The sequence below is a fragment of the Anoplopoma fimbria genome, chromosome 14 (assembly GCF_027596085.1).
Source record: "Anoplopoma fimbria isolate UVic2021 breed Golden Eagle Sablefish chromosome 14, Afim_UVic_2022, whole genome shotgun sequence".
Lineage (NCBI taxonomy): Eukaryota > Metazoa > Chordata > Actinopteri > Perciformes > Anoplopomatidae > Anoplopoma > Anoplopoma fimbria.
This window is the reverse complement of record NC_072462.1, coordinates 3,156,208-3,162,364: the sequence shown is the minus strand read 5'-3', so window position 1 is coordinate 3,162,364 and position 6,157 is coordinate 3,156,208.

The window sequence follows — 6,157 nt, the reverse complement described above, 5'->3', positions numbered from 1 at the left end:
TCCTGCCAAGCTTGCACAGGATGGATGACACACAAATGTGTGTGTGTGTCACAGCATCGAACAATGGCCAAGGACAGTGTGTGTGTGTGTGTGTGTGTGTGTGTGTGTGTGTGTGTGTGTGTGTGTGTGTGTGTGTGTGTGTGTGTGTGTGTGTGTGTGCTCACCTACTGTAGAATAGGAACATAAATCTTGCTGAGTATCGGTCAGCCTTCTCCTCCACTCCATTAAAGCTATAATCCCCCTAATGAGGTTTGTACTGGTACAGGCCGGAGCAGCACCACGGGCCACACACACACACACACACACACACACACACACACACACACACACACACACACACACACACACACACACACACACACACACACACACACACACACACACACACACACACACACAGAACTGGAAAAACAGGTTCCTGAAATGATTTATGCGTGACTGTCTTCGTCTGGAAACATTAAATCTGAGGCTAAAGTCTAATTACCACATATCTGAGTGTGTGATCTGTGTTTAAAGAAACTGCCTAAAACTTTAAAATATTTATTTATTGATCATATTTGATCCAGTATTGTAGCATTTCTCTTTTCAAACACAATTAACCTAAAATTTGCATTTAAATTGAAAAGTGATAGTTCTTTATTCGTAAAAATGTACCAATTTAAACTCAAAACATGCAGACGATCCATTAAAAGCCTAAATAAGGTTTACAGTATGATATGTGATATGCAGATGAAGGTCACATGATCAGCTCATCAGAGCGTGCATACTAAAACATTGCAGATAATGTGTGTGTGTGTGTGTGTGTGTGTGCAGCCTAATTAAATAAGTTAAGTCATGTTTTCAGACTCCAGATGGCTTTGCTTGTAGAGAAATCGTTCTTAAAACAAAGGTTGTGGGTTATAATCCCTTTCTGCAGGATTTAAAAACCTTTCCTTCTGTTAATCCTCATTGGACTTTTCCATAAATGTTTCTCTTACTGGGAAAAGTGACTCATATTTCATCTGAAATGTGTCAGAGCTGTTGAGGAGTTTGAACTCGTCAGCAGCTACTTGAGGAGGTCTCAATAATGTTTTGTGGAAACTTGATCACATTAAAACTTTTCAGATCTTTTAGACAAAGAAACGCAGAATAATATTATTTGTTTTTCTGTAACCATAAATTGTTAGCTAATTTATCAAAGAGAATGACACATAACCTCGTCATTGTTAGTTTGATTCCAGCTTTGGACATTTATTTCATTTTATACCATTTAGTTTTTGATTAAAAAAATAAAAATAAAGTCCCTTTTAAAGGATTGTTACTCCTTGAAAACATTGTTAACCATGTAGATAGTGTGTAAAAAGCTTTACTTTTTGCATGCATATGATCCATTAAAAAGACTTAAGTAGACAGGTTCGTGGTATCCAGGTAAAGGTCACATGATCAGCTCCTCTTTCACATTTAGAGAGTAAAAAACACATACATTTAAAGTGATACCAAATGCATAAAAACAATATTTTAAAATATGGCCGTCATGCTAGCTGTATACTTGCTAGCTCAAACCCCTAGGCTCACATGGAATTTCATGCTCACCTGGAAAACTTTTGGGTTGAAGCCCTGAATTTGATAAAGAAATGAATATCTCATTAGCTGCATGGTTAAAGTGTCATGTCATGTGTTTGTGTTTTCTAACTCCAGGGCAGTTGACCTGATTGAAGAGTAATCAGCGACATGGGACACACCTGACCCTGATTCTTCCCATCCATTTGACAAACCATGCAGGGAGGGATTGAATCCACAACCTTCATAGTGACTTTTTTCTGTCATTCTTAATTTGAGCCAATAGATCCCTTAAAATGTACAACATTACAACTTCCCCCGTAACTAAAAATGTATTTTGTGTAAAACCCCTAAAATGTACAAAATAACATTACTTGTTAAAAAGAGTCAGGATTTGTCAGTTAAGATGCAATCAGAGATAAATTGATCAATGTAACATATACCAGAAGGCTTTAATTGTTTATTTCCACAGTTTAAAGATTTACTTCTGCCTTTTATCTTTTAAGAAATAAATTCATGAGCGATAAAACACACCATTGCTAGCAATTGCAACATAATGCTGTAACTGACACCACTCGTGCTAATGTTACACTGTGTGATTCAGCATTTATCATCACCCTGTTTCCTGCTACATGTAGCCACAGTTCACTAAAAGTGAAGTGAAGTTTGTGGAACAAACATGAACACTCAACAGTGAGCCGTCAGAAAGTTAATCACAAGTTATAAAACAAACAGTCTTTGGATAATAAAACCTGAGGGACACGCTGGTTTATTTGATATATAAATAGAGCCATCTGCTAAAGGGATTTAAACACATTTGGACACCAAACAAAGTGAATAAAAAGCCTCACAGATGTTCAAATGAAACTCTTTATTCAATGTGTAGACACACCAGAGGATTCCACTTTACATTTCATTCACTTGAGCCTTTTCTTATCAAAATAAATCATATCAAGGACAGGTAATAGTTTGTTTTTTTACACACACCTCCACATATTGTTTCACAGCAGAGGTCTGCTGGATAACATCTTGTAGTACATACAGTCATCTCACCACGAGCATGCCCTTTCACAATGATTCATTATAATGAACACCTGTCCACAACAAATCTGACAACACACGAGAATGATACATTCACTTTTGACCCCAGGAATCATATTTTCTATTCCCCCCCACCTCCCGCAGAGGAACAGCGGAAAAAAGCACACACAACAGAAGGACTTCAGTAACAAACATGCAGGAGTTTCTTTTTCGGTAAAAGTGATGAAGAATCTTGTTTGTTCAGCACATGTGGAGGTGACGATGCGGACGAGTAGACGGACGAGATAAAGCATTAAATATCAGGAAAAACAGATTAAAACGGTTGCATTCCAGTAAAAAAAAAAAGAATAATATTAAGAGGAAAGAGCTGCATGAAGGAGGTCAAGTACTGCACGTTGACACTAAATATCATCAGAAAAACTGATTTCAGAATAACTGAATGAAACAGTGCTGTTTGTGTTATTTTACTTTTTTTTATGATCGAACAAACCCAGAAGTGAACATTTTACAAATTACCTAATTAACGTTTTAGCAGCAGGAGTTTTATTTATTAGAGGTTTTTAAAAGCTCTGTTCACCCAAATCACAAAGAAATAACATATTTTCTTTTTTAACTGAGTTGTTTTAAAGCTACACAGGTATTTTTATACATCCCGATATATCAGTCTCAAACATTCCTGCCTCCACTTCATTACAATCTTGACACTGGATCTACTTTCCACAAAGGAAATAGTCCCTATGAAATCTGTTGACAGTGTGTTCTGTTGATCAACCAGAGGAACCAGGACATTGTTTCTAGAAAGAAACGTCACAGTCCAGATTAAAATATCTCAACAGCTATTTAATGTTTTCCATGATTTTCATAGAAACATTCATGATCCCGAGAGGATGAACCCCACTGACTCTGGTGTCATTTAGCCTACTATCTGATTGGCTAGTAAATATGTTTCTTTGGAATTCGGGTGAACTGGTCCTTTAAGCATGGCTTTTAATTTCACTTTATCATGTAGTTCAGATCCTCCAAAAACACTTAGTTCCCCGGTATAGAAACAAAAAACTTGGGTTTCCACACACAAATTGTCAGTGGATCTTCTGCCCAGTCGGCAGAAAAAGTGTTGGCAATGTGCGTTTCTGTAAATCATTGATACGTTGAGTGTCAACGTTTTTGCATAAGGTCAGACCAAGCAACGTGGTATATAGAGCAACCATTATTGAAAGTCATGTTGTATTGTAAAGCATAGAACATCCACTAATGGTGGGTGGGAAGGGAAATGGATGGGCCGAAAAATACAGGACTGTAAAATAAAAAACACATGACTTTCAAGTGAAACGAAAAGTAATCGTGATCTCTTGTAATGTAAAGCTACGTAAGAAACTCAGTTAAGATCAGTTGTTAGTTATTTATGGTATGTATGTTGTTACAGTTGTGGCGTTACGCTGTTACGTTACGCTGTTACGTTACGCTGTTACGTTACGCTGTTACGTTACGCTGTTACATACATACATATTTATGAAACATGTTTTTGGTTCAGAAACGTCAACATCCAACGTGTCCCGTTGATTGCAAAAAACATACAATGCCAACATTTTTTCTTGCGACTGGGTTTGGATCTTAAAAGCATTTGTCTCGACACACACTTCCATTCACCCACACACACACACACACACACACACACACATACACGCACTGCAGTATCAAGAGATGAGAGACGAAAGAAGCAGGATAGAGCAGCAAAGCTTCCAGCAAAGGTTTGGAAGGAAAGACAGGCTCAATGCAGAGAGAGGCACGACATTTGAGAAAGGCCTTTGAGTTTTTGAGGGAGCAGCAGTAGCAAGGCAGGAGGAGATAAAGAGAGCGAGAGGACAAGACACCAAGGAAACCAAGACGCTGAGACAGATAGAGAGAGAAAACAAAAACAAGGAAAAGAGCAGATTACAACAGCAGAGTATCAATTCTTCTCGACAGGATCGGATTGCAACGGAGAGCGAAGCCCTTGGCGGTGAGCTCGGTGCCACAAGACGAACACGACACACGGACACAAAGAGAAGGAGAGAGGAAGCATTCGGACAAAAAAGGTTTCCAATCTCAAAAGTCTCTTACTGTAAAAAGCAGAAAATGTAAACTTCTTTTCACTTTAGAAATGTAGCTGCTGAAGTTGCCGGTTTTTGACTAAACTACGATATCGTTATAGTTTTTTTGTTTTTTTAATTATGGCCTTGTCATTCTTGCAAGTTGCAGCAAAAAGGCTTGAACGTCATCAACCATCAGTGGAGGTCAAGAGGATACTGGTGAAGCAATGAATAACATAAATACTATAAATACATAAATAACTTATATAGCTTTACATGTAAACAAGCGTAATCACCTAAAAGACTAAATTATTTGGAATAGTTTGACATTTTGTAGAACGTTACAAGAGAAGATTATGTTTTATATTATATATTATTATATATTATGAATATTATTCTACTGAGATGAGATTGAGATTATTCTACTAAATGACTTGAGACTTGACATTTAAAGACTTGTCACTTGAATCACTTGTCTGTGCTCATTTCAGTTTAAATATCAGTTATAGAATATTAAAAATGTTGAAATAACAAGTGTATGAAAGCAAACACTGAGAATAGCATTGTCATGTTGTTGTTTCTTTTCGATTGAAAGGAAATTAATGAGCTTTGATAAATTCAAACTTTACAAATTCAATAAATTCTCATACTTTTTTATTTGTTTAGATACATTGGCCGTTAATACCATTATTAGACAGATACAAGTATTGCCTAAAGATGGGCTACTGAAGTTAAGACTGCAGTTTCTTGACTTGACTTGCCCAAGAAAGAATGACTTTAGACTTGGACCAAATGAATTGAAGTCTGACCAGTTAGCTTGGCTTAGCATAAAGACTGGAAGCAGAGTGAAAAAGCTAGCCTGGCTCTGCACCCGACCAACAAATAGTTTGGTTCATAACTCTCTCCTTAAAAACACAATCTGTTGTTTGAACATTTCTTTTTGTGTAAAGGCTTAAAAGGGACAGTTCACATGAAAATCCAAAATACATATTTTCCTTCTTACCTACAGTGCTATTTATTAGTCTCGATTATTTTGGTGTGAGTTGCTGAGTTGCTCTCAACAATGTCTTTCTTTTAAACAAAGCTATGACATGTTAGTTAGTGAGCTTTAGAGATGCTGCTAGGCAGATTTTGTTCCTCTACCTTTGGACGGATCCATGCTAGCTGTTTCCCCATGCTTTTAATCTTTATGCTAAGCTAACTGGCTGCTGTTTCCTAAAATGTCAAACTATTCCTTTAATCTGAGCAGGATTTGGAAGAGGAAGGTTGAGGGCAGTCCAAGCCTTTTGCAGCTTTGACACATGCATCAGTGGGTCACATGTGTGAAACAGCTGGTGAGCTGCTGATATACTGAGTTTGAATCACCTCTTGTTTCTGGACTCTTTATATCTACAGCTCATTTTATTAATCTGCATTATTTACCAGGTGTTTTACTCAGATATAACAGAATAATAATCACTTGTTTGAGAACATCATTCATCAAATAATAAAAAACAGAGAGCTTGTTT